The sequence below is a fragment of the Micrasema longulum genome, unplaced genomic scaffold (assembly GCF_059751315.1).
Source record: "Micrasema longulum isolate JH-2025_06_02 unplaced genomic scaffold, ASM5975131v1 h1tg000185l, whole genome shotgun sequence".
NCBI lineage: Eukaryota > Metazoa > Arthropoda > Insecta > Trichoptera > Brachycentridae > Micrasema > Micrasema longulum.
This window is the reverse complement of record NW_028277390.1, coordinates 284,809-297,909: the sequence shown is the minus strand read 5'-3', so window position 1 is coordinate 297,909 and position 13,101 is coordinate 284,809. Positions and strand designations below refer to the sequence as shown.

At 35.8% G+C, this 13,101-nt stretch overlaps 1 protein-coding gene across 20 annotated transcripts in view; it reads left to right on the top strand.

Moving 5' to 3' along the window:
• Positions 1-13,101, top strand: part of LOC148283854 (protein lin-10-like) — a 147,051-nt gene that overhangs the window by 14,059 nt on the left and 119,891 nt on the right. For 4 of the 20 annotated variants that reach the window (XM_088243091.1, XM_088243088.1, XM_088243086.1 and 1 more), the window contains exon 2: positions 7,704-7,821. The exons of the other annotated variants lie outside the window; for them this stretch is intronic. The gene's annotated coding sequence lies outside the window, so the exon portion shown is untranslated. The remainder of the gene's footprint in view (positions 1-7,703; positions 7,822-13,101) is intronic. 20 annotated transcript variants of the gene reach the window in all.

Sequence of the window (13,101 nt, the reverse complement as noted above, 5' to 3'; positions counted from 1 at the left end):
CATTAGTTGAAATAATATTAAATAGATAAATCTCCACCAACAAGCCAAAAAAAGTGGCTTGGCGGGATTTTTGTATTTACTATTACTTATTAAATTTTTATTTTTATGTATCGTTACAATATCATCTGTACTCATATATTTCAATTTTCAAAAATAAATAAAGTTAAGGAAAAAAGAGCCGTATTAGAAAGCAGTTGTCCGAATGTACCCTGCAGCTAGCACCTACATAGAGATATCGATTTTCTCCCCTCCCCTCTTCGCTCCGTACCACCCCTGCTCCTCATGGAAACTTGCCACTGGAACACGTTGCATATCTCCTTCACTTTGGCTGTGACGTCATTGTCACGCATTCGTGCCAACATTGCTTCATTAGGCAATGAGAAAGTTCAGTGTTTTTATTAGTTAATAGACTATCAAACTAAGACAAATTTTATTTAGTTTTTAATTTTATGTATCGTATTATCGTCGCTGCGATTTATTAAAGTTTTGTAAATTTTTCATTATTTCGCAGGTGACTTTTCACTAACTCACTTCGGTGAGTCGGCTTTCCGGAAACGGAAATCTATCACTACACTATAATCGGTTGATTTAGAAGAACTTGTGACGTCATTTAAAGTAGTTCCTTTTTATAACTTTTTTCATACATTAAAAAAAATATTCACTTAACAATTAAATGCTCTAATTTTGACTGTGTGAAAGAAAGCATTTTTATATCAAATTTCCCGTAGTACTGAACTTCCTCTTGTGTACAACGTGTACATCCTAATATGGAATGACAATCCGACTTTCATTAAGAGACGACAAGAATAAACATTATTACCTACAGCCAATTCCCCAAAAAAGTTAATTTTGTAAAATTAAAGTCTATTTACTAAAACGTGTTACAAAGATGATTTAATTTTTTTATGTAATGGGAAACAGGCAGTCATTTTCCCCTATAGTGTGATTAATTTACCTTGTCTTTTTATTTATTATCCTTGTAGATTTCTATCATTACCACTCGGTGCATAGGGCACTATATCGGTGCACCAATCGCAGCATATCTTGATCATTTTTATTTTATGAAGGTAAGGTGATCAGTCTCACTGTTCAGTCCAGGGACTATGAAATATTCTAGTGTGAAAACACCTTTTTAAATAGATATTTTATGTCAACCATGTCGGGAATCGAACCCGAGACCTCTCGCATGGTAGGCGAACGCGCTGACCACTACACCACGAGGCCGATTAAATATCAACTATAGAAATCTAGATACGTTAGCCATTTTAAATTCCTATTTCTATAACATATGTGTAGTGGGTATAGGTACCTACTTTAATTTTCCATCTGTTCATACACTTTCACCGATTAAACAACTGTTGCGTAGAATATTTTATTTTACTTCCTAAATTCCGAACCCGCTATCTATTTTAACGTTTCTATAAAGCGCCTTTGAATTTAGCCCTTCTTCTGACGTAATACTCTCGAGGCTCACTGGATACGTTAATCCAGTTAAATCGGAGTTTGGATTTGGATTTGGACGCAAATGGATTAAACAACCGACTTCAGCTACATTACTGAAATACCTACCTACGCGTAACATGAATGCTGCCGAGAGGAAGATGTCGGTACCACCTCCTAGGCCGCGATTATGAACGGCTGTCTTCATCGGTATATATTGAGACTGTATAAACTAATATCGATATTTATGTATGAAAGTGTATATATTTGTATGAAAATTCAATGTATCTTCGTCGATAACCGGTAATTAAACATGTTTAGAACAAAAAAAAAAAATGTAAATATATTATATTTTTCATACAGAAAACTCAATTCTGCTTTGTACATAAACTTGAAGATAAATTTTAACTTCCCATCAGAATACGAACCCTGATCACTCAGCGCGCAGCTGGAAAACATTTCTCGTTAGCTTTTGTCGGACTTGAACGTTAAGCTAGGGTTTCCTAGGACAGCGGTGCCCGTATCTTAACGGCCGTAGTGAACGGTGATGCGGTGGACAGCCGTCGTAACGGTGACTAGTAACTAATTTCCTTGGAAAACGGTATTAAATGGTGTTGATAACACTGTTTTCCTACGAAACCACTCTCTAGTCCCCGTTACAACTGCTGTTTACCGCATCGCCGTTCACTACGGTCGTTAAGATACGGGCGCCGCTGTCCTAGGAAACCCTAGCTTTACGTTGCGTTGCATATCACTCACGTTGCATTTAAATAACTCACGTTACATTTAACATCATAATCTACCTACGTGCAACATGAACGCTACCAGGAGGAAGATGTTAGTGCCACATCCTGATCACTTAGCGCGCATCTGGAAAGCATTTCTCATCAGCTTTTATCGGACGTATAACGTTACGTTGCGTTGCATAGCGCTTACGTTACATTTAACTTCGTTCATTTCATTCCAATCATCGGAGTAATTTTAGATTTAAAAAAAGCCTTCGATACGGTACATGTTGAGAAAATGATGAAATAATTCAATGATATTGGAGTAAAATTTCAAGAATAAAATCTACTAATATCATACTTAGCAAATCGGAAGCAGTATACGTATGTAAATTTAAAAAAAGCCAAATACAAACGGTAAATTTTGGAGTACCACAAGGATCTATTTTGGGTCTACTATTATATATTTTATTTATTAATCTTTTTTTTAAATCAAAATTTTGTTTCAAAAACGGAAAAAAATCTAACGTATGAAGCCTATGTAAAAACTAAAATATGTTATATGCAACTTCTTTGGGAAACATGAAGTCAAAATGACATAAACATACTGCAAAGACAGCAAAATAAATTATTACAGTTAGTAAATGACCTCCCCTATCTAAAAGCAACTAGAGAACTCTTTAAACTAGAATTTATAAAATTTATCCATAAATTAGCTACTGATGTAATTAAGGACGAAGAACTAAAACTTGAAAAAAATAGCATTAAACATGGACACAATACGAGAATATCAGAAAAAATATCATATAAAACCTTCTAAAACGAGACAAAGACAGTCGAGACTAATAAACCGGGGGCTGAAATTATACAATAAACTACCAGACTAGGGTTGCCATCCGTCCCGATATATCGGGACTGTCACCGTTATCGATCCCTCTGTCCCGACGTCCCGATGAAACCTATAATGTCCCGATTGAAACTTACACAGTGCAAAGCCGTTAATCAACAAAAATCTTCCACGACCGTACTGACAATGGATGTGAAAATAAGATGGCAGATAATATTAGAAATTGATGTATCTAAAGAACTTCATAGAAGCTAAATTTCATGGAAGTCGATAGGTTCTGTGAAAGAAAAATGTTTTTTTCTTGACAATTTTTCAAATTGAGCAAGTATTTAATTTCCATTCCTGCTCATAAAACCATAGTGGAAAACGTTATATCATCGATGTTGGTCCAGTAAAAAAAAACGTTAAAAAAGTCGTCTGCTGCCAGGGACTGTAGAATCAATATTGCAGTATTACCTAAGTTAATATGAAGTCATAGAAAAAGTATGGCCAGCGATACTTTTTCCGTAAGAAGCACCACATAAAATATAAGAAAAACATCTATTTATCATCATTGTTTTATTATATTTCTGAAAAAACATTATAAAATTGTCTTTTTTTTACTACATATCCCAATTACAGAACTTCCCGACGAGACCCTAGCGAAATATGGCAACCCTATACCATACACAACTAAACAAAAGATTCAGATATAATTTTCAAAAGATGTAAAAAATATTGTTATTAACAACAGTGTATGAATAAAAAATTAAAGATTATTTTTGTAAAATAAATGTAATAATCCGTAAAGGTTAATGTAAATGAAAAAAAATTAATTATTTATTAATTCTGTATATCACTGTGCATTGAACATTTATTTAGGAAACATTTTCAGAAAAACAGGAATTTAAAAAAGGTAAACAAGTATTTTTAAATATTTATTTAACTTTGTTAACGCACGTTACATTGTGTGACATGGAGTTCTATACACATGTGTATAATTCTAAAACTCTGTTATAATTAGCATGTAAGAAAAAAATAAAATAACGGAAACTTTAAGGAATTCTTGTGTATTTCAATAACGATAAAAAAATTCGCTGCCTGCACAGAAAAATAATGAAAACTAACTCACGTTACATTATTTAACAATTCATATTGCTTTGCAAGTCTACCCCGTATTTACACCACACTGCATTTATGTACAATTATTTTGATGTAATTTCCATTTTTATGTAATTATTTTTTATGATCGATTGATATTCAAAATATAACTCGGCGTTTTTTAGGGATAAAGAAAGCATTAAAACGGGTAAAAACGATAAGGGTTCGGGTATTCCACGCACGTTTATTCAACCCGCAACATACCTCGCTCCTACTACCTACATTTACCTAGTGCCTACGTCAATACCCTCGCTTCCATTTAGTATGACCGAACAGTTTCTGGCAAATGGTAAGCAAATTATCACCACTCGGTAAAAAGAGTGATACCGGTTCGTCAATATTTCCCAAACGCCCTTACCCTCCGCTTCCAGCGAATAGTGGCGCACAAACTAACCACGATATTCGTGTCTCTATATCACGCTCACAAGGTAACAAGAAAAGTTCTATTGTTTCGCTTTCCCTGATTTCCCCGAAGCATTTGTTTCAGATTTGTACACCGCTTCGTCTCTCGTTCCCGCTTCCGTCGTATCGGCTTTGTTTCAATACGTAAATGTTTCTGCGCAACTAGTGATAAAAGGTTTCTCTATTCGTCTCATTTACGTATGCCTACCTCGGCTTATATCTACATCTCGGGAATTAAGTTATTTTACAAAACAAGTGGAGGAAATCATTTCGACGAATACCTTTCTGCAAGATAAGCCTTGTCAATTCGCCTTCCACCCCATTGCACAGAGTCAGGCAGATAACGGGGTAGAGCTAAATTGGTATTGATTCCGAATAATTTCCCCGATCGTCGACCGAGTAGGTCCTTCGAAGAAACCTTTTCCTCTCCTTTACTAACATCCCCGAGCATCAAAAATATTCTTCGCCTTACCCTCCTCCTTCCGCACGCGGCAGGGGCGCGGGCGGAAGGGCGCCCGAATAACGTGTGAAAGTGAAATTCTCAGTTTGAACCCGTCTGCTGTATTAATTTCCCTCTTCATGAATAATTCCTTCGGTCAGCTCGCCGTCAGTTTTTTCTAAAATTAATGATAATTTATTACTTAAAACATAAGCCGACCGGTAATATCGAACTTTCGATTATTTTTTAGTAAACATGTCGAGATCGACCATGAAACATAACGGCCCTCTCAAAAAGGAGAAGCGAATTGCTTCCCTATAGTCCGAAGTGAGGGAGGCTGATCAAAGGGGGGTTTACGGGTCTCGATAAAAAACTAATGCTACGTTTTGAAATGAACCAACCGATGATATTGTAACGGAATCTACCATCCTTTGATCCGCCCTTATGATCTGTAACAAGTAAAACTATGGCGAGTTTCTTATCACGAAAATAAATGTTCTATTGATGAATCTGCGTATTTCTGCAGCTCAATCACAAATAACGTATAACAATTTCTCACCATGGTTGTTTATCGTATTCGCGATCACAATGGAACATCCCTGGAACACCTAATATTAAATGTCAAAATATTTACGTTTCGCGACGTATAATTCTGCTGCGCAATCACATATTTTAATTTCACCGGTGTAATTATGGAAAATATTCCAAAACTGCTATATTTATTTATTACTTGTCACGCTATTTATTGCATTTAGCCGGCGGTTGGCAAGCCAAATGTCAAGAAAAGCTTCCCCTTAAAGCTCGGGTTTCCTAGGACAGCGGTGCCCATATTTTAACGGCCGTAGTGAACATTAATGCGGTTGACAGCCGTCGTAACGGTGACTAGAGAGTGGTTTCCTATAAAAATGGTGTTGATAACACCGTTAAAAAATAAAACCACTCTTTAGTCACCACTACGACGGCTGTCCACCGCATCACCGTTCACTACGGCCGTTAAGATACGGGCACCGCTGTCCTTATATATTGATAACATTTAACAACACCGTTTTCCTAAGAAACCACTCTCTAGTCACCGTAACGACGGCTGTCCACTGCATTGCCGTTCACTACGGCCGTTAAGATACGGTCACCGCTGTCCTAGGAAACCCTAGCTTTAGTAATTGTAATATAATTTTCACATTTTTGTATTAGATACTCCTTACTATTTTGCAAATGCAATATATTGTATTATTTTTTATAGTAAACGCCGATTTTTCGCCCGTGATCTGTATTTATTTACGAGGAAAACATAAAACAAACCGACACGAGCGTTGACTTAGAGATTACACACGCTTTGACTTATGACTGCGATAACTTAAGCATGTTTATTATTGTTCATTGTGATCGCTCAAATGCTTAGCATGTTTTTAAGCACGTCGATAATTATTTGTGATACGCTTGACGCTTGACACTGGATTGACTGGATCACGGATCCCCCTGCCTCACACGGCGGCGGCGGCGCGGCGCGACGTGTTGTGACGCGGTGATGTCTCACAACTCACCACACAGCAGAGCAGATGGGAGATGTCATTGTGCGCGCGACATACTAATATCGATATCGAGTGGCCCAGCGGCGTGTTGGTCGAACTAAATGATTGTATCACGGCCCTCGTGCTGCCACCAATTGTATTCACAGTAGACCGTTTATGTCGCTCACGTTACATACTGGATTTTGAAAATTACAGAAAATCTTATCGGCGCCAATAAGTTACCGACGGAAATTCAAAATCACTGAAAATGACTGTTGTCAAACCAAATAAATATTTTTTTCGTTCCCTCCACAAAGCTACGCTGTTTTTTTTTGTAAAATAAGGTTTTCTTAATTTTTTATATTTTTTTTAAGAACAATGACAGGTAACTAGAAAAATAAAGGATATGTACATAATGTCGCTAGACCTTACAGACTTTAAGATTGTTCGCATTATGCAGTGAATTGATGTAAGAAAATTGTCTATCTATCTGTAGTAGTCACGTAGTTTATATTTAAAAATATAGGTATCTAAAAAATAAAAAATAAACCTACCCTAGCCTAGTGCATCAGCGATTATTTTCGCAAAATACATTTATTACCCGTCAAACTTTAATTTTTAATTTCAATTACCAACATTATCTAATTCCTCGATTTTGTAACAATATATCAGTCTCATTTACATTTTTTTGTTTGTGGTTTGTATGGGAAATTGTCGACGTTCGAGGGTGAGTTAGTGGTTAGTGGTTTGTGGCGTAGGATAGTGTAATTGGCTCTTCCGTTATTAGTTGGAGACGATTGTCCTTGAATGCCCAGAAGTCTCCATATCGACCGCTCGGTGTCTAGTTGTCTGAGTTGTTTGGTTGATTCATATTCTGCGACAGAAATTCTTCCCAAGTGAACGCATTACGAATAATTTATTTATACTTCTTGGACTTATCTTTTGCAGAATTTTCTAGCGGATAATGGAGTAGGTCTCCTGTCTCCCGGCGGACACATTAAATAAAGCTCCCGTAGAACATGCTACCACCACCTTTTGTAATTTTCCTATGAAACTTTGTGCTACCAAATTGAGCTAAATGACTAGATATGTATCTTCGTGCCCCTTCTCGGCTGTTTGACTTATTTTATTCATTTATATGACTCGTATAGTTAGTTAGATTCTAGTCGAGGTTGTTCGTAATAATATATTTTTTGTTTTAGGATCGCAATAGGCCAAGAAGGCCACGGATTTTAGAAAAATAAATTATAAGTATTCGATCAAACTCACAACTAGCCATTGCACCACGGACGCGAAGGTTTGTCCCGCTATATGAGACAAGTAAGTTATTGTCAATAAATACATTTTATTAATCAGAATCACACTATTATAATGTTTGAAATTGCCTTATGAATAGAAATCACCCAAATCTTATATTAAGACGTCACTTGAATTTTATTAGTAATCTCGAACAAAATATTAGGCTCATTTTTTTTGAAAATTCGGCCCTTCGGCCCCGCAATATATTATTTGGTAAAAGCGTGGTTATTTAATTTACACATAAAAAATCATTATTGAAGATATTGCAAAAACAAAAAAATATTATCTTGGAAGTCATTTTCGTCAATTCTAGCATTCCTTTCGCCATTTAGATGCAAAGATTGACATCTCCTTCTAGCGCGTACTGTGAAAGCTTCCGTGATATTTTCAGACACAATTATAATATTATTATATCCCGAAAGAAAAGAAAATATAATTCGAAAATATAAATTATATTAAATATATAAATGTTCTAAGTGTTATAACAGTTAGATTGGTGAGCGACCGAAAAACAAAGAAACGTCACCCAAAGTAACAAATTAGTCACGTGAAAACATAAACTTTAAATTATCTAAGTTTTATTTTGATCGTTAATTTCAACAAGCTTTTAGTTATAAAACGCTACCTCAATATTTTTACGTTGACGCAATCGAAAATTGTTTCAAGAGCTTCGTATATGTGTATGGCAGCCCTTCAATATTTATATCACGATACGTCAAATAAAATAATAAAATAAGTCATCACGCATCAGTTGTTAAATATTATAAACTGCTCACAAAGGTTCTGTAGATCGATAAAATGATTCGAGCAGTCTCCCCATTGTAAACGAGGGAAATGGTCTGTCAAGTCACCTCCGCCCCCGGAGCGCGAAGAGGGGGCGCAGTCCCCCAATTTCTCGCGGTGAAGACCTGACCAATCGTAACACGTGGAGGGAAACGCGATGCATGTCACACTCCGCTTTATGGCCGTCACGAGGTGCTTTCTTCACACTATAAACAACTAAAGATTTATGTGTACTATTTTAGTACTGGTAATTTGATGCATTCATTGTGGATATTGGAGGGTGTCCCGTGTGTAGGGAGTGCGGTGTAGCTTATTAAAGTGTGTACTAATTTGTATGTTTTCTTGCCCGATATATTAGATTATAGAGGCGCTCCCCTTTCGAAAATTCTTTTGATAGATTTTGTTTTCTGTCGGCCATTAATTTAGCGCTTCTGCGAAATATTGTCTACTTTCGGAATTCCTCTCTGCAGTGTCCGTTCCGGCCTTTGTGCACCTCGCCACTCGCCGCTCGGCACCCAGAACTTTCCTTTCAGAATTCCACGAATACAAGTGTCGCATTTTCTCCGCAATTCTTCGGCTAATGAATATTGACAGCCGAAAAGGCATTTAATAAAATGAGAAATGTGCCCGTCTCCCACCCTTCGTCACTGCCCTATTATTAAACTGTAAAGTAACCTTCCACATTCGAGTTTTGGCATTTCAACAGCGACTATCGATTTCCCTCTGTGCCGCTATACGAGCGGCGTTGTCTGCGGCGCGGCGCCTTCTGAAAAGGGCAGACGCGAAAACAACGATTTTAGAAACAATTCTTCAAAATATACATAGGAAGTAATTCTCCGTCCTATAAATAACTCTTATTACCGACTATTGAACGAAGTATAGATTTATTTTGTTGATTTTCACAATTTTTTGTTTGTTTTCAAGTATATGCCTTAAATGATTTTTAAATATATGCCTCAACATGTATTTTCAAAGTTAGCTAGTGATTTAGTCTATAAAATAACTAAATAAACAATCATTATGACTACCTTTGGTGTGCCAGTGCAGTGCTCTATGCACCATTAGGTCCGAATGGTGGTGGGATGGTGATGATGATGAGGAACTTAAATTTTTCCCATTGATATTATTTTTTTAATTTCTACTCCCGCCTACACCTATTTATTTTTTATGTGATCTCTTTAGTGTATACATCTAAAAAATATGTATATGCATAACTATCAGTATTAACTTTTATGATAATTATGCATATACTATGACTTAAGAACGTGGGCGCCAAAAGCCTTTTTGTTTGTTGTTTTTTTTAACGTAAGATTCGTGGCATCTTCTGCAAACGTCAATTAATTATAACTATATAGTTCTAATCAACGATTTGATAATTATAAACACAAATCTATATAAAAATCAGGATTTAACCTGAATATCAAGGGGGTACTTAGTTATATAAGCGCATGCAGTTCTAAAGACAATAATGTCAATGTTTCAGTTTAGTGGTGGGCACAACTAGTTTTTATTTATTTTTGTGTTGAACCTATGGAAGTCTCTGTTTCTTTTAAAATCATTAATATTTTTGTGCACGTACATTAAATTTGGATAAATATATTAACAAGTTACAGTCATCTCTATGCTTAAATATATTGTATTATCTATATTGCTTAAACAGAATCAATATCCGTAGCATATCTCCACAGCAGTATACCGTAAGACATAATGCTGTGAAAGTAGCCAAAATAAACTAACCTAGCTGTTTTTACATCAGTAAGTTGTCGAATTTTTTTAACAGCGTATGGAGGAGAACTATGTCTGTTCTATAAACCAGCTTTATGTGGACCCCATTGAATCTATTGTCAATCCTAAGAATATGGTAGTATCAACAAGGTCTAGTTCCTTATCTCTGTGTTGTATATTGACTTTAGTCTGTTTGACATCATGTGTCATAAATCGAATCCATTTAGTCTTTTTTTCGCTCAGTAATAAATTGTTGAAATTAAACTAATTCAGCACCACGGAGACACCATTAATTATGATTTTCGCTTTAAATGAAATCGATGTACCATCTGCAAACAATAAAACCTCATGATTATTATTTGCGAGTCTTATGAGGTAAGTCATTCATATAACTGAGAAATAGGAAAGGTCCTAATATAGCACTTTGTGGTACACCCATTGTAACAGTTAATCCTCGAGATCGTAACCAGCTACATCAACCCTCTGAATCCTATCACTTAGGTAAGAAGAAATGAGATTCAAAGCAGAACCTCTAATTCCATAGTGGAGTAGTTTCTTGACCAAATGTATCATGCCGAACACAGTCGAATGCCTGAAACAAATCATAAAAAAACCCAATATTATCTTGGGACTCCTCCCAGGCATCGATGTTTAATTATTTTATTTTTTATTTATTTACATTTTTTTGTTTACTTTTTCATACATTTCTTAATACATATTTATTAAAACAAAAAAATGGCCTGTGCGTGGGGGTATAATAAATCTACAATTTGTTATGAAGTTTATGGTGTGAAAGTCAAATAGAGACACAATAAAAACGGAAAGTTACATTCAGGTTTTTTTTTTAATTCTTAAAAAGATTTTAGTTAATAACTTTAGTGGAGAATAATAAATAGAAAATAAAAAATAGACTTGTAGACAAAAAAATAATAAAATTAAAGTAGATAATAAAATTAAGAAAAATTACAAGAGCAAATAAAAAGTTTATCTGGAAAAGAAATCATTGACATTTGTATTTGTGACCCAGTATATCAACACATTATTAGAAGAAGAGGGGCTTAAATTATTTTTTTCTGTTGTTTTCTGTTATGTATAATTAGCGTAACACCAGCAACGGTTGTCGATCGACCCTGTGTAAAGCCAAATTGTTTTTAAAAAAATATAACATATTCGTGAATATCGACGCGCCTAAACTCAGCCGGGCAGCGTTACAACTCCCAACACACCACCGCATTACTTCCGTGCGCCTTGAACGCAGACCCCGCCAATGGGTATTCTCGACATTGTATCTTAGATTGATTTAGTGCTGAATTGTTGCAGTCCTCGTGGGAATTGTATTGAATATTTAAGGCGATTAAGCTTTGCATTATTAGTGGGTTCCTTACCCTACCGTGACTGCTGGAACTATTGTGATTCCAGAACAAACCTTTCTAAATTATTTAATTATCTGCAGATATCGATACTGTCTTCTGCGGTAGCACTGGATGATTAATTATTACTCGTAGGTTTATTTGTTATCTTTTTTCTCTGAACAAAAAAATAATAATGTAACTAATGTGAAGGTGGTGGTGTATTTTAGTATTTACATGTTGGTGTAGTGAGCGTCCTGACGAAGAGACGGGTACGTCTCGAAACCGGTAGATTTAAAAAGTCGGTAAGTGGTAGACCTCAAGGTTAATGCCATAAACATAAATAATAGTACACTTATTTAAAAAATATAACATACATATCAGTCTATAGTCCACTATACAGAATTGTATCCTATATCTCGGTCAACGTTGATACAATAAAGTGACCTATTGTTTTTTTTATTTCATCTTATTGCGCGTTGCAACATCATGTGCCGATAAATGGATAGTAAGTTCCTCCCCCTTTACTTTATCCGCCAATCCAAAGCCAGACCGTCTTCTGCGACGCAATCACGTAAACCCTTATTTGGAGCCAGAGTTTATCGGTTTTTCCTCCGAATCAACGCCCGCCTGACTGCGTCCTTCGCGGCTTTAGTACGCGCTAGGAGTTGAGAGTCTCTGGCCCTATATCCGGACGTGTAAACATACCCAAGTTTTAGTGTCTATTTGTGACGGGTCAGTTTTGTCTTACCCCCAGCCCTGCGGAAGAGATATTCTGTTTATATCTATTATAGGTATATGCATTACAATATTATACTGTGCGGAGTGCCAGCCCGGCGCCGGCGCCGCACCGCTCGCGCTCGTACACACACACGAGTATCTCTGCAAACGCAGGCATTACATTCGGATGAATACTTTAGTCCTTGGGATGAATGAGCGGCTGGCTCTCTCTCGATATTACGCTTTTGTATTTCTTCCAGCTCCATTCGCATCCCTTATTAATCTATTTACAGCTGCGATCGCGCCCTTCAGCGCCTCTAAATAAAGTTCCGTACAATTCTTTCAAAATGTACTTTCGAAACTTATCCGACCAAAACTAATACAGCATTGTAGCAAATATATTTTTAATTTTTAAATTTTTATTAATCAACATATTTTATAAATGGCACTTAATGGTACTAAAAAAACTATACATCTAGTAAATGTTATAACTGTAACTCTTCAATAAAAGAGACTAACTCTTGTGCTCGGAAAGTGACTTACACTGTTATAGTTATTTATTAGAATTTATGTTATTTTGAATATACGAGTAAATGAGAAAAAAAAACTTATAGGATATAAAAGGAAAAACAGAAAATAATATTACATTCATACTAATTAAAATTGAAAGCAGTTTTTACACTTGTTCAAAAATTTCTTTTAATTTACTTTGAATTTATTTATT